Raw genomic sequence first — 24753 nt, 5'->3', positions numbered from 1 at the left:
CAGATGTGGCCCAATCGCCTTCTAAATCCGGCCCGCAGACGGTCCTGGAATCAGCATTTTTTACATGAGTAGAATGTGTCCTTTTATTTAAAATGCATCTCTCGGTTACTTGTGGGGCATAGGAATTCGTTCCAATTTTTCTTCAAAATATAGTCCGGCCCCCCACAAGGTCTGAGGGACAGTGGACCGGCCCCCTGCTGAAAAAGTTTGCTGACCCCTGGAATAAAACTTCCTGTGGAATGCATACCATGTACTACGACTGGAACTATACTGGTCATTCATGTGCAAACCCTACAAACATTTTTAATGTTAAAATAAGTGCCAAATATATTTTTAGAAGTCTGTTTCTTTTTCTTTTCTTTTTAAAAAAAGAATATTTACTGGGAGCTGAAATTCAATTCCAATTTGCCAGCATCTGTCAACAAGGATTTGCATATATCTTGGCAAGTGTCACATACTGTACTTCTCCTTACATCTGAGCGTTTCTGTGTTTCTGAAAGTGTATCAGTGATTAACATCTTCACACAAAGAGTCAATAAAATGTGGACCACTATCAGCTTCCTGCGTGGTTTTTTGATGGTGGGAAAGAGCAGTGTAATTCTGATCCAACACATGATGTGCAGAGCAGTTGTGGCTCTAAAAAGCCAGATGCCACTGAGTGCCGCCTTCTCTCACACACCTGATAGGTGGGATTTTAACTTCTAAATAGGGACTCTGGATAGCTCAGTCAGTAGAACTTGAGTATTAATATAAGGGTCGTAGGTTCAAGCCCCACGTTGGGTGAAAGATTCCTCGATTGCAGGGGGTTCGACTAGATGACCCACATGGTCCCTTCCAACTCTACAATTCTATGATTTTATGATTTTGTATATAAAGCCACAGTGATTGTTTTTAGGAGGGACAATTGCATTCACAGGATCTGTTTGTGCATGCATCATCCTGCTAGGAATGCATGCACATAATCTGTGTACTGTATATATACCTTTAGATGGATTGGGACAGCTGTGACTATTCAGCTACCAGTCCAATATTGTTATAAGATAAAATAGGAAGAGTTAAGGCGCAATCCACTAAATCTATATAAATCAATAGGGCAATTGCCACTGACTTCTCCAAACCACAACATAGATCAAGCCCAGCAAGCACGAAATGCTTGTTGCTGATTGCAACACAAAAGCATAGCTAGTTCTCTAGGGACCTGAGAGTTCTGCACCACAAAATGCCAGGTCCTTCCATAAACAAGCACACATTGTTGTACGCAAGTGATTCAAATTCTTGAATCGGGACATATAGCACCCCTCTTAAGGGAATTCTGGCATGGTACACAGTGTAGATCAGACTTCCCAAGCTGGTGCCCACCAGATGTTTTGGGCTACAACTCAAGACATCAAGGTCACTTAGGAATGATGGGAACTGTAGCCCAACACATCTGGAGTGCATCAAGTTGGCACTGTCCCCCAGTGTGGGCTGCAGATATCAACAGCCTATGTTTATATGTCTTGAGAGAAATCATATGGAGTAAGAGAAATAGCTGTTGAATTAGACTGGATAAAGAGACACGGCACGACTCCAAAATCCAGCTGTGAGTGGGACCCTTACATTGTCACCAGCTGAGGATGTGGAGCAGGCTTTGAGCTTTATGCTGGTGAACTGAACATAAGACTGGCAGGCAGGAGCTCACAGAACCAGATCCCAGAGTACCAGGACACATAGAACCAGAGCTGGGACCCTCAAGGATGACTTTCCCTGGACCTGAGGAACCAAGTACCTCCCACATTTTCTCTATGGTTCATTGGCATGAGGAATGTTCCATGTGGGAGAGCCTAGAATGCAGAAGTGCCCATATTTAGGCCAGAGGGCTGATCCTTTTGGATATTTTAGTTCCCCGAAAGGGGGCATTAGAGCAGGGGTTCCCAACAAAAATTTCTCGAGGACCCCTCATCGAGCTGCTATTGTGACAAGGACCCCCATTAATTCCTAATCCTAAAATTAAAAAGTGAGAGCCAAATTAAGAGTCTTTTTATATTTTATATTTATATGTTTTTTACAGTTACAACAGAGTACACCATCAGTATACAGTTAGTTTTAATTTTCAGTTCTTAATGAGATGAGTTAAATCTGTCCTTTGAGTCCATTCTTTCTGAAATATTAGGTTCCAAACTTGAAACTTTCACTCTGAAATCCGACCGCATGTCGAGCCGATTCCTGTATTTGTTTTTCATGAAACACATGGAAGAAAATGCTTGCTCATACCGATATGTGGTTGCAAATGGAAGTATCTTTTTCATTGCCTTATCTCCAAGTTTCTTGTAGTCCTTGCGGCATACAGCAGAACTACTGCCTCTATCTAATTCTAGTTTTGCGCTAGACTCTGCTCATGCAGGAAGCGGCCAAAACAAAAAATATGTTATCATACGAAATATAGTTAATATATTTTTTATTCTAATAGGATCTTGAGGACCCCTCTGGCATAGCTCGCGGACCCCTGGGGGTCCCCGGACCACCTGTTGGGAACCACTGGTGGAGAAATGGACTGGAGGCAGAGGCTCAAAAGGCCTCAGTTCACCTCCAACTCTCATTCAAGCAAGCTGCTCAATGGGAATCCATCTTGCCTCGCAGAAACAAAACAGGAGAGCACATTTACTTGGTGTTAAAATTTAAAAAAACAAAAACATTTTACCTATAATGTTTTTAGTGAATGTGAGTGAGTGGCCAATGCTGATAAATTCACAGGAATTGTCATTCCAATGAGTTACTCCAGTCCCTTAATTTGGGGGCAGTGTATATCAAAATGCTTCTTCCAGCAACTGTTCACTGGTTGCTGAAGGTACAGTCTCACATCTCAATAGCCTGAGTGAACTCGCTATCAAATAATGTCCAGGGTCTTTCCAAAATATCCCAAACACGTACACTTCAGGAGGAATGTCAACTGAAATCAATAGATTGCTGAGCAGAATTGTCAATGTTTGTCTGGACTAACTGATGCATTGTGCAGTTGTTGTGGCCTTCAAATTGTATTACATATAACAGACTGAGTCTTAAAAATTATTTAAAGGATATATATATATATATATATATATATATATATATATATATGCATGCCATAACTTTACAATTTCAACACATTCCACTCCCACCTTATTAAATGGGGTGGTGGTGTCACACAATAAGAAAAAGCCTGCCCTTGAATAATTAAAGTGATTGGGTACTTTTTATGATTTCTTGCAAGAGCCGGAACAAATTAATGACTAAAAATCCCCACTGAGGGGATCTTCTTAGAGGATAACTACTTTTTTCATAAAGGTTCCACTCCATTGATCATGATAAATGAGCATTTCCAAATTAGGTTCCCCATAGACCTTTCCCCCCCAATCAGCGCAACTCCTAAAGTTAATTCAGACTCTATTTTTAAAAACCCTGGTGAAATCTGGACCCTTTTTTTCTCCCCTACAAATAATGAATGGGTCAAGAACACCCACACACCCGAAGTAATGAAAACCAATGTACGGTGAGTTGCCCTGCTTTGTAGAAATAGGAGGCAAAAACTATAATGTTTGAGAATATCATGGGATTTATGCTCTACTCAACAGGCATAAAAAAGAAAAAATATTCATACAGCAGATGCATTTTTATAAAATCACAGAAGCTGTCTATTGCTGACAAATCACTTTAGGGATAAGGCTGACAGCTTGCTTTAAATTAATAACAGAAGCAAGAGACAATCTCGAGATCCATAATCTAAAAACAGCATCTATCAGGGGCTGAAAAGGGAGGAAGGCCGCTTCCCAAAAGATATATTGGCCAGTTAGCAGCAGTGCAGACTTACTGTGCAATCCCAATAATTGTTCTATTAAGTTTAGTGGGACTTATTCCTCGGTTAGTGTATATGCAGCTAGCATGAGAATCCCAGTCCATTTCTGCCCCAGGATAGCAGCCCCACAACACAGCTGTGTTGGTTATTGAGGAAAGTTTTTATGCAGCACCAAAGTACTAGTGAATAGGTTTCTTCTTAAGGCTACAGTAAGCAAAGCATCACTCCCTGCAACGCACACTCAAGCCGATCAGAGCATACTTATCCCCATAGCACTGATGCACTGCAGTATTGCACAACCACAAATCTCTAGCTGGAGGTTTAAATGAACTGAGGTTGGTGTGCTTGCTGCTGCTTCTCTTGTTTATGCAACTTCAGCTGTTGCATCTGCTTTTGTGCAGCAGCAGATAAAGGGCAGATTGAGGGAAAGCCTGATCTCATCAACACTGAAAGGTGAAGGGACCCTTGACAGTTAAGTCCAGTCACGAACGACTCTGGGGTTGCGGCACTCATCTCATGTTACTGGCTGAGGGAGCTGGCGTTTGTCCGCAGGCAGCTTCCGGGTCATGTAGCCAGCATGACTAAGCCACTTCTGACGAAGCCAGAGCAGCGCACGGAAATTGTGTTTCCCTTCCCGCCGGAGCGGTACCTATTTATCTACTTGCACTGTGTGCTTTCAAACTGCTAGGTTGGCAGGAGCTGGGACAGAACATCACCCCATCACAGGGCCTCGAACCGCCAACCTTCCAATCAGCAAGTCCAAGCAGCACAGTGGTTTAAACTACAGTGCCACCTGTGTCCCCATCAACATTTAGGGTTTCTACAATTCCATATCTTGATTTCTCAAGTGCCAACTCAGACATTTCACATTGCATGAACTAGGTAATTTGTGAACACGAAAAGACGCAACCTGAAGCGGCTGTAACCCGAGGTATGACTGTACTTGTAAGTGAAGTCTCATGGAATTCATTTTGGTGGGACTTACTTCCAAGCGATTCTGCCTAGATTTGCTCAGCATGAGGTAAAAAGGTAAATGACCCACCCCTGGACAGTTAAGTCTAGTCAAAGGCGACTATGGGGTGTGGAGCTTATCTCACTTCAGGATGAGGGAGCCGGCGTTTGTCCACAGACAGCTTTCTGGGTCATGTGGCCAGCATTACTAAACTGCTTCTGGCGCAACGAGACACCGTGATGAGTACCAGAGCATATGAGAACATTGTTTACCTTCCCACTGCAAAAGTACCTGTTTACTTGCATTGGTATGCTTTCGAACTGCTAGGTATGCAGAAGCTGGGACAGACCAACAGGAGCTCACCCTGTTGCATGGATTTGAACTGCTGACCTTGGACAAGAGGCTCAGTGCTTTAGACCACAGCACCACCCACTCAGCACGAATGCCAAAGTATCATTCATGTTCTACTTTCTAGTATTCTAATTGACAACTGCTTTCTCTTCTTTGCTTGACTTTTGCTTTTCCTGAGACAAAAAGCTCTGAGAAATTGTGGCCTTTTGTTATCAGTTTCTTTTATAACAAGCAAAGCTGAACAAAGTATAAATCTTATCTACTAAATTAGTCGTGGGTCTCCTGAGAATCCTCTTCTTGGGTCTTGAACTTGTCTGTGTTTTGCACTTTGTATTCATGTTGCTTTGTTATTCTTCCTTGCCTTGACCCTACCACCTGCCTCCCCTCCCCATCCCGTTTGCCCTTATCTGACATTATCACTGGCAGTATGCAATTGTTCAGATTTCTTTCCACTGCTTTACCTTTCTCTGCTTTCATCCCTTCATCGTGCATCCACACAACAGCCTCGGTGGGAGCAAATATTGTACTGATACTTCCAGCATTGCTGATGCTTTATCATTCTGGCTCTCCTTCCAGTCACAATTATTTGTTAGGAAGTTGCTAAAATTCTTTCAATAATATCTCTGCACCGCTGAATTTCCTGCCCTGCATACTATTAATGCACCTTCACATTCTAAATGTGAATTTGTGGCTAACGTAAACAAGATTATTTGAACGCTCCACTAGATAATTTAATGCACATTTGAATTCTAAATTTATGATATATTCTTGGCTGGTGGAAAAAAAGATAGATGTCATTTTCAGATTTCAAAACCACAAAAGATAAGGCCTTTAGAGATAGAAAAATATAGCTTGTCCTTTCAGCTGTGGAATCAGAAACAAGATTTCTGTGGGTGGTCTTCACATTTTTGTGCCTTAAGAAACTGGAAGGGTGGTAGGTGGGCTGGGTTTTTATTTTATTAGTTAGCAGACAGGCTTTGGTCATCATATCTTTTCCAGGTCTTTGGCCTGGTATTTCTGAAGCTTCACTGCATTCGCAGCGGAGTACTCTTTCTCCAGGGGCATCTCTATCTATCCAAAGGAAACGAATTTCAGATGGAGATATAAGATAAGCAACAAATGTGTGCATACGCACAATTAAAAACATTTATCAATCACTTGTTTGAAGTAGTAGCCTTCAGGGAGTAGTGATGGATGAATAATTCAGCCATTTTCATACTTGTGTCAGGGAATTTTGTTACAGATAATAATGTTGCATTTCTTTTATGCAAGCATGCCTTGCGCTCCCAAGCCAAAAGTCCAGGGTCTCAGTCAGCACAATAGTTACCCCCATCCCAATGCAGACTTCTCCAAGAGGGTCTAGTGCTACTGTTTCACCACAGTGTTCTTGGGACTGGGAGACACAAACACACCAAAGTGAGGCAGCAGAGCACTGGGCTCTCTCAGAGAAAGAGAATAACTACTACGATGAGTCCCTGGGCCCTCTAGCTTGGGGGCGCAGGGACAGTAGGACCCAACGTAAGCAGGTAGAAATGACTTAATCACCAGAGAGCAACTCGCAAAAGGAGCAGAAAGCCGGGTAGTTAAAAGTTTAAAAGGTACTTCAGGGAACATGATAGAGTCCCCCCCCCCGTGAAGTCTTAGGAGATAAGTAGGCCCTCCCCTAAACAATGGCAGGATTGGTGGCTATATTGGGATTGCTGGGAGCAGGAAACTAGTCTCGTGTTCTGAGGCCAACCACATAGCTCTGATGTTAGGGCTCAGGAAATAGTGGTGCATCTCTTACATATACAGACATCATTGATACGCATAGTGGCATATGCATAATTCAGTGTTTCTCAACCAGTGTGCCTCCAGATGTTTTGGGACTACAACTCCCATCATCCCTAGCTAGCAAGACCAGTGGTCAGGAATGATGGGAGTTGTAGTCCCAAAACATCTGGAGGCACACTGGTTGAAACACTGGCATAATTGACCCAAGCCAGGAAAGAGGTATAAAGCTTCGGCACTCAAGTATCCTTCATGGATTGAGAGACCTCTGCACACAGAGCAGTTGTGCATGCACATCAACCATAGCTGCCAAGTCTCCCGTATTCCCCGGGAAACCCCCGTTTTTCCAGTACTGCAATTCAGATGCAAATACATACCTGGAGCCACTGTCCCATCCACATTGTTGTGCATGCCTGCATATGAGTGGGGACCGTAGTGTACAATTGGATATGTACGAAACATACATTATGCCTTCTTAAATGCTGTTATCATTTCTTGCCTTCTTTACTACATGAGGCACATTTGTTTTATGGAATAAGTTATGTAATGGCAGGAAAGACACTGCACACTGTTAACGTTCATGCATATTATACACACATACACACACACACACTATATATATATATATATATATATATATATAGATATAGATATAGATATAGATATAGATATATAGATAGATATATATATATATATAATTATTATTATTACAGTGGAACCTCAGGTTGCGGACATAATCCGTGATACGTAATTGTATCCTGCAGCACCGCTTCCGCACATGCGCAAGCGGCAAAACCCAGAAGTGACCCTTTCATGTACTTCCGGGTTTCCTGCGGTACACAACCTGAAAACGCGTAACCCGAAGCGTCTGTAACCCAAGGTACCACTGTATATAACATGCATGCGCACGCACACACCCACACTTACACCAGAGGTTTGTTGGTCTTTCTCAGAAGAATAAATGGCAACAGCAAACATTTGGCATGGAGACCAGAAAGGGGGTCACAAATCTAGTGTCAGAAACATTCAGACCCAAATGATGAAGCCTGCTATCCTGTGGCATGCCCTTCAGACTTCCATTGGGATCCGGAGAAGTGCAAGCTATTTGACAATAAGGGCACAGCAGCATCTGGGGCTCATGAGCCGAAAGCCTGTCAGGGTCATCCCAGGCAAAGCCTGATAATGAATTCCTGCAGAATGGCCAGCTAGCCGGAGGTGCCAAGAATCACCTGTGACGTCCTTTGCTATTGGAGCGTAAAATCATAGCCAGAGGAGGACGAAGCAGTTGCAGCCACTTACAGGGACTCTGTCTAAAGGCTTCAAAGCATATACTGCTGGATCCAAGGACTGAAGCTCAAATTATTGTTTGATGCAGAGTTTGTTGTTGGTATGTGTTGCTGCTTTCTAAGTTGATTAATGAATTAAGCATCATTATTAATTTGGAACTTCAGGTTGGTGACACAGAAAAGTCTGGCAACTAATGTTCAGCAAGGAGACTATGAAGAATGGAAGCTCTCCCTTCATTCCAGATGGGTGGAGAGGCTGCCCTATGAAGAAAGGCTGCAGTAAGAGGTGACATGATAAGAGGGTTATAAAATTACGTGTGGCATGCAGTGCTTTTTTTCTGGGGGTACGCATACCCCTAAACAATCTAAGTTTGGCCTCATTGATGGGCAGTATTTCAATATGAGTAGGGAAATGAGAGTACCCCTAAACATTTTTTTTTAGAGAGAGAGAGAAAAGCACTGGTGGCATGTAGAAAGTGGATAGAGAAATGTTTTTCTCCCTCTCTCATAACACGAGAACATCCAATGAAGCTGATTGTTAGAAGATTTGAGCTAGATAAAAGAAAATTCACGCAGAGCATGGTTAAACTATGGAAATCACTCTCATAGGAAGCAGTGATGGTCACCAACCCGGATGGCTTTAAATGAGGATTAGAAGACAATTTATGGGGCAGAGCACTGTCAATGGCTAATAGCCATGATGTCCACAGTTGGAGGCAGTAATGCATCTAAATACCAGTTACTAGGAGGGGAGAGTTCCTGTGCTTGAATCCTGCTTGCCAGTTTCCCACAAGCATCTGGCTGGCCACTGTGAGAACAGGATGCTGGACTAGATGGGCCACTGGCCTGAGCCAGCTGGCAAACATCACACATACATACAGGCAGGCACACAGCCAGACCTTCCTTCTCAGGAAAGGCAATTTGAATCTATTGTGGGGGCTTTGGTTCCACTTACCCCAGCACTGTGTGTACTCAAATGTTTTGGTTTGGGGGTTTTGTTTTGTTTTACTTGCCGCTGCTCTCACCAAAATCAGTGGCTTTGACAGGGAGGCAGATCAGGTCCTCAAACTGGAGGTTAACCATGCCTATAGGTACATTCTTTCTTCCTGCCTATCCTCTTTAATACTTCAAAGAACAGTGCAGATGGCAGAACTTATCCCCACATTGGGACGGCACACTTTATTTTTTCCATGTAAACTTTCCCCCTTTGCAGAATATTTGGAAGCACCGTGATAGTGTGTGTGTGAGTAGCTTGGCAATCCTTTTGCTGCTGCTTCTGGGTAACATACAAGGTAACCTTCAGAGCAGATCCAGTACCAGTTCTAGAACTGTTTATTTTATTAAGTGGATTAGAGTTCATGTCACGATAGATATTTCCCCTTTTGCAAGAGGCTGTGTTTTGTCCAGCTCAAGTAGGAAGAAGACAAACGGTTACAGCTTATCTAAGAGTAATGTGCCTTGCAACATCCCCATATTGATGCTTTTTCCCAATTGTTGCCAGCTGTGCTGAAACAATTCTCGGTCATGCTTGGAATGCAGACATTTGGGGGGGGGGGCTCTGCCTGAGCACTGCTGAAGTTTGCATAGAGATTTTCTATGCTACAGTACCAATCCACATATTGAGGCCCCTTCCATATATTATAGCCACCACCATGCGGTGCTCCCACTGCCAATGGCCACCACGAAACATCCTTCGCTAGTGATTGGAATGTCTCCACCACACACTTTGGAAAACCCACATGGCAAATAACTTCACAGCACGAGCTCTTTCAACTGACCTCTATGTAACTGATGTGTAATGAGCAGACTTGGCCCTCATATTGAGAAGCATTTGGGAGCACTGATCCTTCATGTATATGCATAATTGCTTTAAATTACCCTTGGAATAGGGCAAAATCTCAAAATAAATGAACACATGCTTGATAGATTTATCTCTACAATGTTAAACAAAAAACAAAAAATGGTTCAGACATCGCACCAAGGGAAACCTTTTGACTTTTCCATGCAAGAACCGAGGGAACATTTTCATGGCAAGAGATAGTTATATGATATGATCTCAAAACAACTGGCAACTTGGGGAGCAGTATCAGGATGCAGGCGCTGCAAAACCACATTATTCCTAGTCGTATACATTTCATAGTAAAATATAAGCTGACCTTTACAGTAGTTTGCAAGGCAATTTTAGATTGAAACAAACACCGGGATGATTTACCAGCCTCTTACATGGGTGCAATTAATTTGGAGAAAAGTACCGGTACTCCAGTGTAAGTACTTAGTGTATTAGGTCCTCAACGTTAACATTAGACTATCCCAACAGATCACTTTATTATTCCTTAAAAAATAAAAATAAAAAGGATATTTCAAGTCCTTCATTTTACCCTTGGTTACTCTTAAATCTCCTTTGATAATCTTCTCGTGTCATTAATCAAGCTTCAGTTTAAACTGTTAAACATCTTTCTGTGGATTAGGACTTTTAGTCGATTGCCATAAAGCTACCGTAGCTGCCTACTGGACTAAATAAGGGACACCAAAATGACTCAGAACAACAAGAGTTTGCATTGAAGAGTAAAGATCTTAGTGCCCATTGAAGAAACTACCCAGGTTCACACATAATGAAAGTGGCTGAATTTAAGGTAGAATCTGCTGTATATTGACATATTCAGGAAATGAGAATACTCCATGGTGTGCACTGCATACTTTTGCTCCAGCACAAGTGGATTTCTGAAGAGGAATTGCTAGGAGCATTTCCAAAAACCCTGCTGGTTTGAAGTTGCTCAGAGCTACAGACCAAAAAATAAGGAAGCTCTTCAGAATGGTATGAGTAAAAGCTCCATGCCATTCTCACATAGCTGCCAAGTTTTCCCTTTTCTCGCGAGGAAGCCTATTCAGCATAAGGGAAAATCCCTTTAAAAAAGGGATAACTTGGCAGCTATGCATTCTCAGCAGTTTCTCAACTGACAGTTGTGGCGGGGGGGGGCAAATACTCTGCTTTTGTCATGCTGAAGCAGAGAAATAAAGTCTTAGGCAGAAACCCTGATGGATAACGGGTTGTTGGTTTTTTGCTTTCCATTTAACTGCAATCTATTGGGACTTCGCCCTCCAGCTGCTCTGGCTGAGTTGGGGAAAACATGAAATGTGATCTTGCCTTTTGGTGGCTCTCTGTTCTAGTCAGAAAAATAATAATGAGTGTCCAACCATATGTAATAGTAGTGAGTGCAGGATAATCCCAGCGGGAACAAGTTCTCCCTCCCAGCAAGAGAGTTGGGGGGGGGAATGCTTTTAAGACAAATTCACTTTCTGGGAAGAAAGTTACAAGTGACAAAAGAGGCACCACAGAGGAAAAGAGGTTGCTTTCTTACACCTGTTCTTAATATTTTGAACTTGATAAGATTCTGTCATTTTGAGAGTAACTTTTATTTTAAAAGCCATAAATCTTTAAAATAAGGTAATTCGTCACAGCCACAGGCATATATGGCACAGAAAAGGGGCTCTTTTTCCCACAGAGGGTCAAATTCCCTCAGGGGTTACTTTTCAGGGACCCCATGGCAGCTGTGAGTGGGGCCAAACCCAGCAGTGGACAGAATCAGAGTCAGAAGAGTGACATTCCTTTCACTCTCTCCTTTCCTCCCTGACCAGTGGGCTGACACAGGGAAAGAAGACATTTTTGTCCGAGATTTGAACTTGCAGAGGGCTTTTGTAATTAGGGTAAGCTTTATGCAGCCTTAAGGCTGCCGTTTGCTCACCCCTGATACAAAGTCATAGCTGAACTGCTGTCTGCTCCCCAGCTTAGTCATGTGGCCTGAGCCAAAAAAGTTCCCCACTATCTGTCCCCATCCCCATGGGCCAACTTTTATAAGTGGGTAAGACAACCACCTGCCAATCACTTGCCATCATTTTGACATCAATCACAATGATAGTAACTCTGTAAATTAAACTCTTGAATGGGGCAGGAAACCATCAGCCAGGTTTTCACATCACACTATGTCAGACTATGGCTCATCTTACAGTATCACAGCAAAAGCAAGACTGAGGAGCAATCAGCAATTCAAATCTCCTCTCCAGGAACCCTCAACCCTTGCATGCTCACACTAAGCCATCATTTGGCTGGGCATTGCGTGTGAACCAGCCCATCGTCTTCGCCCTTGCCAAGATTAATTCAAACTACTACATCAGTTCTGATTCAGCTATTTAGCATTTGCAAGAGAGTCTAACTTAGAAATTCCTCTGCTGGAGAATATCCGACACTGTAGGACACGCAATAGCTCCTTTGCCTTCCCTTGGTGATGCTAAGGAGAGAGTCAGCAGACAGTTCCCTGGACTAAGCATAAACCATGGCTGACACATTGATGATTTGGTGGATAAACATTTGCTTCTGGGAAGGAATAAAACAACAGATCCCAACTCCAAGGGAAAGCCCATTTGCTGTGATTTATACTCGCACTGCAGTGGATAAACACTAATGCCATCATGATTGCCTGTTATAAAGATCCTGTCATCGGCACTAACAACCTGGTGTTTCCCCTGCCTGCTGAGCCCTCTGTCCTATCAGCTGCTGAAGAATAAAACTCTAGAAGGGGCTGTAAAAGTAAGAAAGACTATCAGCTGCATTGTTTTGTTATTTTCGTTTTACATGAATAAGCTGGAAGAACCAGTGCTTTTTCTGCTCCTTAACCAGGAAGAAGCTGTTGGCCATGCAGACACCAGTGAAGGATCAATGAATCAATCCACCATTGCCAGGAGAGAGTTCCTGCACTCTGATAAAATGCAACCGCCGAAGATGTCTAAAATGTTCAAGTCTTGACCTATAACATGGCAGAGTTCACAGCAGAGCTTTCCCTGAAGCTTTATACATCTCCCGGAAATTTGCTGTATGCCTTGGATTTGTGAGGAGTGCATTTGTGTTTCACAGCATAGATGCTCTAAAGTCCGTTCAGTTCTGTTTCTAATTGTGTGCCCCGTAGGCTGAAAAGTATGGCAGGCAGAGGTGTGGGGAAAGCAAGCAAGAGCAAAATACAGTTCTGTCCTGTTTGTGTAAGATTAATGCCAACCTTCCATTGTTGCCTTGAAAGCACTGAGGGGAGGAATTATGAGCTGGAGTTTTAGCCTTTTATCCAATTTCTCTCTTTATCCTCTTTATGTGCCTGTGCTTTGGGACAAAACACCAGGGACACCAAGGCTGAACTTATCTAGCAAAACCCCCCCAGCCATTACATCATCTCACAAAAGATTAGTTTTTACCGTGCATGACCGTTGGCTCCAGGGAGTTTATCCAACCAATGAAGCAAAATCCACTGTGACATGGTGGGCTGCAAGGGGGGGGGGGAAGCAAGCAAAATGAAAATGGACATAAAGGGTCGTCATGGGGAGAACTTCTCCAGAAAACATATTTAAAATGATCCCTTGGTCATATGTCACTAAAGAGAGTGGTGAGGAGAGATCAGGGAGAGCTAAATTTAACACACTGAGTGTGTTGACATTGAATTCGGTTAGACAAGGACTGCAATAAGCATGCCATACAGAACTTTAGACTTGCTTCCAAGCAGATGTCCAGGTAGGATTGGGCTGAAATTTTTGGTATACCAAACTGTGTCCCCTATATTGCCCTGTGTCTAGAAACAAACATAAGACTCTCAGTAACGAAAGCGTGGCTGCTAACATTTTAATTTTGGTTGTTGCTGCATTACAGATTTGAACCTCATAGTCCTGTTGTGGCCATGTTAGCTGAATAGCAAGCATCAGGGGAGTTAAAAGGGATTGAGAACAAAATTAAACCGATAGGAATCTCACTGGACTCACTGTACTGCCTATTGGGAAATCCTGTGCTTGAGATAATTAAACGCAGATTGTTAGACAAGGAATTTCAAGAACTTAGTAGCCAAATGAGGAATAGTGTCTGTGCACGTTTGGGGATGCTGTGATGTGGACAACCAATGACAATTTATCTCTACCATCTGGCCAACCCAACCTGAATCAGAGCAGGGGGTACCTGCTAGTGAGACTGAATGCACTGCCTTTGGCAATACTGAAAGGGAGATTTCCGAAAACACCGCTCACAGAGAGACTATGCCTCTGTGGACATAGTCATATAGAATCAGTCTTTTTCACTCATGTTCTTTTGCACTGCCCTTTGTATCAGACAATTCAATCTACGTCCATTAATCAGTTGGTTGTTAGAAGGGTGTGGCAGTCAGATAAATGTAAGGTAGCTTTCCTAATGTTTACCCAGGGTGGGGATAAGATGGAGATAGTAACCAGGCTTCTGCAACACGCAATCAGGATTCATAGCAGTATTTTAATGGTTAGATGCAGATTTTGCTGAGTGATTTTATGGTACTAAACCTTTCAGAATCTTGTATATATGCCAAAAAAAGGATTGAGATTGAAATTGAGCTATTTGATCGGACTACTGGCTGGAATAGTGCCCCTTAGGAAACAGTTCATATAAAGAGCCAATAAAAAAAACCAGTGGGGAGCATGAAAAGAATTCCCTCTGTCTAACCACTAATGTGATATAGCTGCCCTGATCCAGCACTGGTAGCTGCATAACTGTAATGGTCAGCAGGTGGTCTGTGATGTGTCTGTGAATTAGTGGTTGAAGATGGGAGAAGACACATCCATTACATTGAACAGCTGTGCTGGTGAGGAAGGGAAGTTATATGGTATATGTATTTGGTACGAAGTCGCAAGTTGGACGGGGAAGGGAAAGGGAGGGGGTTAAATATGCTCTGTTCTTGTTTTTGAAAATGCAAATAAAAGTTGAAAAAGAACAGCTGTACTGGTTTTTAAAATTATTTGTACTGCTTTTAATTCTTTTTATTTCTTTTTTGGTATTTTATTTCTTTTTTGGTCTTTTGATCGTATTAACATTTGAATTGCTACATCAGGCAGAAAAATAATTAAGTGGTCTATCAAGATTCTCAGTAGTTTTCAAGGGGTCCCTGGGTGGGGAGTTTGGGATCCACTGGTATAGGTTGTACGACAACACCATACGCCTTCTCCTATACATCCTATACATCCTTCTCCTATACATCCTATACAGATGTTGCTGCTATGCCTGCCTCTTCAAGCCCCTCCTGGTCCATGGAGACAGTGGGGAAGAGGGTGGGGGAAATTCTACCAGCCTACTCCTCTCAGGAACAGTCCGTTCCTCTGCTTCTGACATGTCTTGCACATCCTTCCCAGTCTCTAATTGTTCAGACTCTTCCCCTTCCTTCAGCCTTGGCTCCTGCTTCACAGATGGCACAAAAGCCCGTAAATCACTCTCCTGGATCAGCCTCGGGGACCCCTGCCTCCACTGCACACTCCTCGGAACCCTGACAATCGCTGACATTCACCAGTTGGGGATGGGGCATAGATGTAGGCAGGGCTTTGTCCTTTAGTTCTTCAAAGCTTTTCAAGTTGAGAATCTTAATCTGCTTTAATTATATGGATGAATAACAACAAATTAGCTGGTGCTGCCTTCAGTCAGAATAATATATTTTTGTCAAAATATAAATCAACCAAGCAGCAATTAATGGCGCTTTTGTTGTTTCTAGAGAGATGATTTCAAGATCTCTCTACAGACTCCGTCACTATACATGAAGCCCTGTGAATTTGGAAGTTGCAGACATTTCGGAAATTATTATAAAATTTGGAAACTGCTGCCAAACTGAAACTTCACAGAATATTTGGAAAAGTTGGTCGTGAATGACAGAATATTCAGCAGCATGGTGTGATATGAAACACTAGATGTGAACGCATGTACATACTCAGAAAAATGCACGCCACAGCCCTTTAATCTACATAGCATGAAAACTGATCACAAATCAATGGCCATGCAATAATAAACTGAAGATGATGAGACTCTACTTCCAAAGTACAGTAACTTACAGATTACTGCTATGTTGCGTCTCCTTCTTTTTGTTCTCCATTATTGCAATACTTCAGCATGTGTGTCTCGCTGAATTCAAGACAGAGTTATCTCTCAGTGATAAGTGTTTGGTTTAAAGAACTTAGCGCACTAGACTTAGGCTGAATCTAGATATATAGGAAAAAAACGCTGTGAAAATGCTTTTTTTTTAAAAAAAGTTTTAAAATATACCGTATGCTGAATTTACCATTAGCTCACCATCGCCATCTAGTGTCACTTTTGTATAATACTCTTAAAATGTTATATAGTAGTACCTTGGGTTAAGAACTTAATTTGTTCTGGAGGTCCGTTCTTAACCTGAAACTGTTCTTAACCTGAGGTACCACTTTAGCTAATGGGGCCTCCTGCTACCACTGCCATCCGATTTCTGTTCTCATCCTGAAGCAAACTTCTTAACCTGAGGTACTATTTATGGGTTAGCGGAGTCTGTAACCTAAAGTGTCTGTAACCCGAGGTACCACTGTATTTGCAGCTGTATAGCCGAGTCCTTAGTTCAAGACCGTGAGTACTGTATTACTATGGATGCAACACTGAATCACCAGAAAAGGGCCTGCATGATACCACAGCACATCTTACTCATATGCTGGCTCCTGTATTTTTCCTATATTTCCCAAAAGCCTATGACATTTCACTTTCTAAAACACTGATAAATTGTCAGAAAGAAAGTGAATTCAGTTTTACAAAAATACCTTAATGTGCACAAAGTATTTGGCCTCCAGGTTCCCCACATTCTGGCTTTATTTTAAACATGGTCCCTTTTAATGGAGAACTTTCAATCGAACAAGTCCCATAAAAAAACAGTGGGGCTACATTTGGGAGAACATAAACTAGGGTGCAATTTATACAACAGCCCTTGAGCAAAAACTATGTGCCGTACTTTTTTGTGTATAAGACGCCCCCTATTTTTGGGACTCAAATTTAAGAAAATGGGGGGGGGGAGATGGCACAGAGTTGTTGAGCTTTTTTTGGGGGGGGTTGCCAAAAATCACTCAGCCCCACACATCGCAAAATCTACCTTTCGTCTATCACCTCACCAGCAGAAGCTGCTAATCTCCCACCCAATTGCTGCAGCGTCAGCCAATCAACACCACCCATTGACACAGCAACCAATAGCACACACAATAGCCGTGAACAGCCGCGGCAGCAACCAATCAAACAGCCACCCTATGCACTACCCATGTATAAAGATGACCCCCATTTTTTTGCATGATTTTAAAAGAAATAAACCTAGCGGAATATACACAGAATAGCATGGTGACTTCCTAGACTGGAAGAAATCTGTCTCCATGCACGCTTTTAAGAGGGCCCCACTTTATCAGATTGTAGTTATCCCCATTGCGGACATTTGTCAGTCACACAACGGCATGCAGATCACTTTCTAGCAGTATTTTTGAGGTCACACATTGTGGGTTTTCTATCAGTTTCCTTTCCAAATTTTAGTGAGCTGTGTCTATTCCTTATGAGTACATGCTGATGGAGGGCCTCCAGACTTTCCTTTGAGACTACTCCATTTCAGTTCCTGTGCAAATTTCATCTTAGGAGGTTCAATAGTTGTATCCTTTCCCCAAACACTCCCAGAACAGTGCAACAAAACAGTGGCACAATCTGCTCTGATTATCCTGATAATCTGGTCAGGAAAGTTATCAGCAATGGAGATCCATGAAAAGTTGCTACACAGTTATGGGTTTCTTCTTGGGGGAAAGATCCCTTGTGAATCCCTCCAGAGAAGTTGCCCCAATAAGATGTAAACAACTCTAGATTCTCCAAAATAGCAATGAAATTTCAATCAGGTTATATGGGAATGCATTTGCCAAAAAGCTTCATCACTGTATAATGAAAAGGTAAAGAGTCCCTGTGGAGATATCCCCACCCCATCATAAATTATCACAGTTACCTGTGAGAAAACTCAAATTTGAGAGCTGCAGATCCATGTTGACATTTTCATAATTTTATACTAAAAAGGAAAAAAAGCCTTAAAGGGGAAAGAACAAAATAGAAATCCCTTTACATGTGGAGGAACAAGATCTGGCAGAAAACTCCTATCTGTTTTACTGCCAGACCCTACATAGAATTATAATCATGTTAAACCAAATGTCAGAGCAATGATAATGCCAAAAAAGCTCTAACGATGGATTTTTCCAGTTACTCTCAGAAACTCCCAAGTAAATCAGAGACAGGGAAAGTCCCGTGACACTTGTCTGTTAACTTTTACTGTTAAATGAGGCATATCAAAGAGATGGCTGTCATCTTCAATATTTTAAATCATAATTTCTTTTTCGCCTCGTGCTTTCCTTTGAAAAGAGTTATCAGAAAATTACAGCCACTTCCCCAAAGTTCTGCTTCAACAGAAACAGAACCTGTGAATGATCACCCTGCCCCCAAGTTCTGAAATGCAGGTGCTCAGCAAGGAACAAATTCCTTATCTGCTTGTGGTGCTGTGGGTTAAACCACAGAGCCTAGAGCTGGCCGATCAGAAGGTCGGCGGTTCGAATCCCTGCGACGGGGTGAGCTCCCGTTGCTCGGTCCCAGCTCCTGCCAACCTAGCAGTTCGAAAGCACCTCAAAGTGCAATTAGATAAATAGGTACCGCTACAGCGGGAAGGTAAACGGTGTTTCCATGTGCTGCTCTGGTTCGCCAGAAGCGGCTTTGTCATGCTGGCCACATGACCTGGAAGCTGTACGCCGGCTCCCTCGGCCAATAATGCGAGATGAGCGCGCAACCCCAGAGTCGGTCACGACTGGACCTAATGGTCAGGGGTCCCTTTACCTTTAATGTACATATGAGGGACCTGGGTGGCGCTGGGGGTTAAACCACAGAGCCTAGGGCAGGGCCGTCTCAAGCAGGCCGGGCGCCCTGGCGCTGTGGTGCGGAGATCGCTCCGGCACCGGGCGCTGCGCGCCGTGCAGCGCTCACCTGCTGGCCCGGCGCCCTGGCGCCCCGCGCCACCCAGCCTACCCCTAGAGCTGGCCCTGGCCTAGGGCTTGCCGATTAGAAGGTCAGAGGTTTGAATCCCCGCGATGGGGTGAGCCCCCGTTGCTCGGTCCCAGCTCCTGCCAACCTAGCAGTTTGAAAGCACCTCAAAGTGCAATTAGATAAATAGGTACCGCTACAGTGGGAAGGTAAACGGTGTTTCCATGTACTGCTCTGGTTCTCCAGAAGAGGCTTTGTCATGCTGGCCACATGACCTGGAAGCTGTACGCCGGCACCCTCCCAAGATGAGTGCCGCAACCCAGAGTCAGTCACAACTGGATCTAATGGTCAGGGGTCCCTTTACCGTTAATGTACATATGATTAGAGTCCCTTTTCTTATGTCGATCAGGCAAAAACCACATTAGTTCAGGACAACCAAGTGCGCAAATAAGTCTGTTGAAGATACCTTTTATCCTTATGGCCTCTACTTACTTCAGTTGAATAATTTATCACCAGCCTGAGTAAAATGAGATTTCTAACCTCTAGGGAGATGGGATGCATGAAAGGAAAAGAGATGAAACATTTCACCACAAACTGAGGGGAATGTCCTGGTTGTGAGGACACATTTGTGGAACATTTGCCCACCTTTGACATTTTTAAAAGATCTGAATGGTTTGTCTGGATGCGAGTGTACTCTGAAATTGTATAGGGTCTGGATTTGGTCTTTGGGTCTTTGGGACCCCTGACCATTAGGTCCAGTCGTGACCGACTCTGGGGTTGCGCGCTCATCTCGCATTATTGGCCGAGGGAGCCGGCGTATAGTTTCCAGGTCATGTGGCCAGCATGACAAAGCCGCTTCTGGCGAACCAGAGCAGCACACGGAAACGCCGTTTACCTTCCCGCTGTAGCGGTTCCTATTTATCTACTTGCATTTTGATGTGCTTTCGAACTGCTAGGTTGGCAGGAAGGGTCTGGATTATGACTTTCAAATACTGGTTAAACATTCATTTTAATACAGACCCAGAAAGTTTACTAACTTCTTTATTGAGAGATACACATAATTTTATGTGGTTTTCTGATATTACCCTCAAACTCAGGCAAATAGGGATTGCAATAGATTCCCTTCTTCTATCAGATGAGTCACAAATCTTCTCTCTCATCAAGCAGAGACCACTAGACCATTAAATCCAAAAACTCCCAGAGTTTTGTATGTTCATCTGCTTACTTAGGATTGAAGCTCTACCATGGAGTAATGGCTAATTACTTTTATAATTTAGATACTCCATTGCATCACAGAGCTTTTATGCTAGCTCATCTAAATACATTTCCTTCCTCTGTTTTGTCTGGAAGGTTTTTTTAAAAAACAAACAAACAAACAAACCCTTCCAGAACAGATTCTGCTCCTGAAATAAGAAATCACCACATACAATATATCACATAAATTTGGATTGTGCTCTTCTCGACACTCTTTGCAGAGATCTCCTAGTGACTCCCTTACAGCTTAAAATATTGATTTACAAAGAGTTTGTAACCCAATATTTGTTGAGGGATACTACCAAGATTGTTTTGGGGTATTTAGCCGAGATTTTTAATGCTAAATCTAAAGTTGCCTGATTTACTCGAGGGTGGCTATCTAGTCTTTTATGTATTGTATGTATTTGGATTATTGTATTTGGATGACTTTGTATGATTTTATTGTTTAAACTTATGCCAATAAAAGGCCAATAATAAGAAGTAACAAGTAAAGAAGAATTTGTACTAGATGGCCAATTGGTTTTTCTAACTCAGCAAGTTTTGTGACTTAACATATAAAGCAGACAAATTAAGTCATAGCATAATTCTGTCTAACCTATACTGTTGACAGTTCTTATAGATCTAAGATCTTATAGATCTTATAGATCTACCACTTACTATCATTTTTCAATTCCATTTATTGAACCTAGAAATCTTGGCATGTGCTCTGTCACTCAACTATGCCCACAACTGCATATAGTGGAACCTCGGTTTATGAACACAATTGGTTCCAGAAGTCTGTTCATAAACCGAAGTGTTCATAAACCGAAGCGAATTTTCCCTTTGAATGTAATGGAAAGTTGATTAATCCATTCTAGACGAGGAAAAACACCCCCTAAAGCAGCAGGGCCTTCGCTCCGATGCTCCCCTGGCCTCCACGAAGGCATCGGAGCGAAGGCCCTGCTGCTTTAGGAGGTGTTTTTCCTCGTCTAGAATGGATTAATCCGCTTTGCTCCTATGCCTTCGCGGAGGCCAGGGAGCACTTCCGCGGCTGCAGCCCAGTCGGGGAAGCGCTCCCCGGCCTCTGGGAGGCTTTGGAACGAAGGCCCAGCCTCCCCGAAGGCATCGGACGCTCCGGTGTCTTCGGGGAGGTTTGGCCTTCGCTCCGATGCCTTCGGGGAGGCCGGGCCTTCGCTCTGGGCCTCCAGGAGGCATCGGAGTGAAGGCCTGGCTTCCCCGAAGGCATCGGACGCTCAGTAGGCCTTGGGCACCTAGGTTTACTAACTTCCGGGTTAGGATAGTTCGTAAACCGAAAATTCGTAAACCGAGGTGCTCGTAAACCGGGGTTCCACTGTAGCTTCCTTCATCCTCTGAGTAGATGTTAAAGAAAGATTCGGAAATCAGCTAGTGGGCCATTTTGCCCTTTGATTTTCCCTCCCTCTAGTCGCTTCGCTAGCTCTGTACCTATAACTACCCAACTTGAAGAATTAATTTGTGTGTGTGTGTGGTCCTGCATTCAGGAATCTTTTGCACAATGTGGGGCTCGAACCCACAACCCTGAGATTAGGAGTCTCATGCTTGATTGAATTTGCTATCTAGGAGCACTCTGAGTTTTATTTTCGTATTAATTCCCTTTCATTTTCTTACGGTATTTGTTCCCTTTCATTTTTTTACTCGTTCCCTTTCTTTTTCTATGCTGATTCTCCAAATATTGGGAGGAATTCCCCAGTAGAATTACATTGCTTGTTGTGGTAAAATATTTATTTTTGAAAGGCAGCTAGCTTACTTTGCATCAAAGGGTGCCAAATAATTCCTTATTAGGCCAAAATAATTCCTTATAGGCCCACTTCAGCTGCATTATGAATAAAATTGGGAAGCTCCTTTTTTATCAGTTTTAACTGGAGTTGACCCAGACCCCAGATGTTTCTTAAATAGCCAAATTATCGCTAAAGTTCTGTTTGAAGGCTAATGTACCCATAGGAATGGCTCAGTCCATCTATAGAATCCTATTATCTACACAGATTACCACGATCAAACAAGCTCTCTTCCAGCGCTACCATTAAGCATTAAGAAATCACAGGGTCAGGCAACAGAGAACAATGCGCTGGATCTGCAATCCTTTGTTGCTGTTTCCATCACTCTCTTACTAGTGGAACACAACTGCCTGAAATGTATTTGCTGAGGTCTTCCTTATGTTTAAAACCCTGGAATGAACTGGGGTGACCTCTCACACGTTTCCTTAACACTTAATGGTAACACGTGGAGAGCACTAAGAGTTATACAAATGTGATACTGTTGCTACAGTAACTAACTTCATTCCATTGGCAATATGTTCTACTCTTCAGATCAAGATTCCATGGACCTAGCGTCACAAAATAACTAATGTTATCATAGCAGAATCAAAGCATCATATACTGTTTACAGTAACTTTGAGGTCTTAATGTTTCAGTGAATGGAGTAAAGAAACATTAGGCAATTTTATGCATTACCCCAAAACAAGCAAGTTTGCCACAAAGTGCACATGTTTTCAAAGGCAAGTTTACCATATTCATACTTCACACTTTTAGGCCCACACTTGGTGTACATCTAAAAGATGTAAAGTGAGAAGTGGTTCTTGATCTGAAGTCCCTTCCAACACAGTCACCTTTCTGTAAAATAACAACTATGCTGATTGACCTCTTAAAGCCATTGTCAGAACAAACAAGATAGGGATAGTAAGATACTTGAAGTTCAAGCCCATTAAAAGCCTGTTGTCTTCAGTGGGAGTGAGCTGACTGCATGCTAAACCCTTCCTTTTAAATTCTGTATAGATTGTGCCAGAAACAAGAGTAAAAACAGGAAAAGGTTCTTACACCCTCCATAATTTTCTGGCTGTGAATACAAGTAGTTGGGTCTCCTTTAGTATTCATACTCATACACACACAATTTAAAAAGAAAAAGAAAAAATAAATACTAGCTACAGTGAATGCAGTCCACTGGGAACTGTTCCATGTGAAATGAACAAGAGTCGCAAAGGAGCAGTGCAGCAACTATCTCCTGCATTGTTCACCTGAGTGTTTTTGCACAATTCCCATTCACTTCAGTGGCAAATTGATACAATCACTTATGAATTATAGAGGCAGCTGATCATTATTTTTTTATAAGCCTGTTGTTTAAAACATTTGATTTTAAACAACTATTTTACTGTAAAGTTTTATTTGCATCAGCAGAGAAAGGCGAAAGCAAGGTAACGGGAACATTCCCTTTCCTAAATCATAAACTCTCCATAAACTAGGACAAACTGGGCTTCGAGGTCACAGATCCAAAGCTATGCAGTAAAACTAATCAGTTCTTTGGACAGGATTTTTTTTTAACTGCTGAACAATCTCTGGACCAGTCAGTCAAATCAAGCCTTTCTGAGAAAAGAAGATTAAAGGCAGTTGCTTAAAATACTTGGAGGGGAGGAAAGATTTAAGCTTTATTACTGAACAGTATGTACAAAATAGTCCATAATGAAGAGAGGAGGGAAAACACCGAAGAGGTTGTCCTCCACCAGTATAAACAGAATGTACTTAGTTTTATAGCAGGCATGGGAGATGAAAACAATTGCCCCTTGAGTAGGGAAAATTAGGAGAAGTGTTTTCAGTATTGATTGGGTGTGAAATTATTTGCAGAAGTGGGACACTAAGCATGATATGGAAAACCTGTGATGGAGGGAGGGAGAGGGAGAGGGAAAGGGAGAGGGAGAGATCACACATATATATTGATACATTGTATGCACGTATAGGTATATAAATCCAGGGTATGCTCTGAAGGCTCAAGCTGGTGACATTGCTTTAGGTCAGGCATCCCCAAATTGCGGCCCTCCAGATGCTTTGGCCTACAACTCCCATGATCCCTAGCTAACAGGACCAGTGGTCGGGGAAGATGGGAATTGTAGGACAAAACATCTGGAGGGCCAAAGTTTGGGGAAGCCTGCTTTAGGTGAACACACATATATGTTTGTGTGTGTGTGCGTACACACACACACACACACACACACACACACACATGCATACATACATACTTTGGACAGCATACAAAAATGCTAAAAAACATTTTAAAATACACATCAAGAATACACAGCAGCAATGATAAAAATGGTAATTTAATATCAGAGAGAGAAGCCAAAGATCACAAGCAGTGGCAACTAATAAATAAAAGGCCTTACTACAGGGAACCAGGCAGAGGGCCTTTTCGGTAGTGGCGCCCGCCCTGTGGAACGCCCTTGCATCGGAGGTCAGGGAGATGAACAACTACCTGACATTTAGAAAACACCTAAAGGCAGCCCTGTTTAGGGAAGTTTTTAATTTGTGATATTTTAATGTATTTTGGTGTTTGCTGGAAGCCGCCCAGAGTGGTGGGGGAAACCCAGCCAAATGGGCAGGGTATATATAAATAAATAAATAATTACCATTTCCATGGAGTTGAGCCAATGCATGAACATACAGCACAATGCCGGAAATTAAAAGCATGGCGGTTAAAAAGTTTGTGAAATGCCTGGCGCTGAAAG

The 24753-nt window shown here is 42.6% G+C and overlaps 1 protein-coding gene and 1 long non-coding RNA gene across 5 annotated transcripts in view; one reads left to right on the top strand and one right to left on the bottom strand.

Annotated features, from left to right (window-relative positions):
- The window catches only part of LOC148685954 (uncharacterized), a 129597-nt gene extending 116678 nt beyond the window's left edge, over nt 1-12919 (top strand). Inside the window, exon 3 of the long non-coding RNA XR_015949578.1 lies at nt 12846-12919. This is a non-coding gene — a long non-coding RNA (uncharacterized LOC148685954). The remainder of the gene's footprint in view (nt 1-12845) is intronic.
- GRIK1 (glutamate ionotropic receptor kainate type subunit 1) overlaps nt 1-24753 on the bottom strand; it is a 260499-nt gene that overhangs the window by 105788 nt on the left and 129958 nt on the right. The gene's annotated exons all lie outside the window — the stretch shown is intronic.

This window comes from Zootoca vivipara, chromosome 4, assembly GCF_965207765.1.
Source record: "Zootoca vivipara chromosome 4, rZooViv2.hap1.1, whole genome shotgun sequence".
Classification (NCBI taxonomy): Eukaryota; Metazoa; Chordata; class Lepidosauria; order Squamata; family Lacertidae; genus Zootoca; species Zootoca vivipara.
The sequence above is the reverse complement of the archived record's forward strand: the minus strand, read 5'-3'. Positions and strand labels throughout refer to the sequence as shown.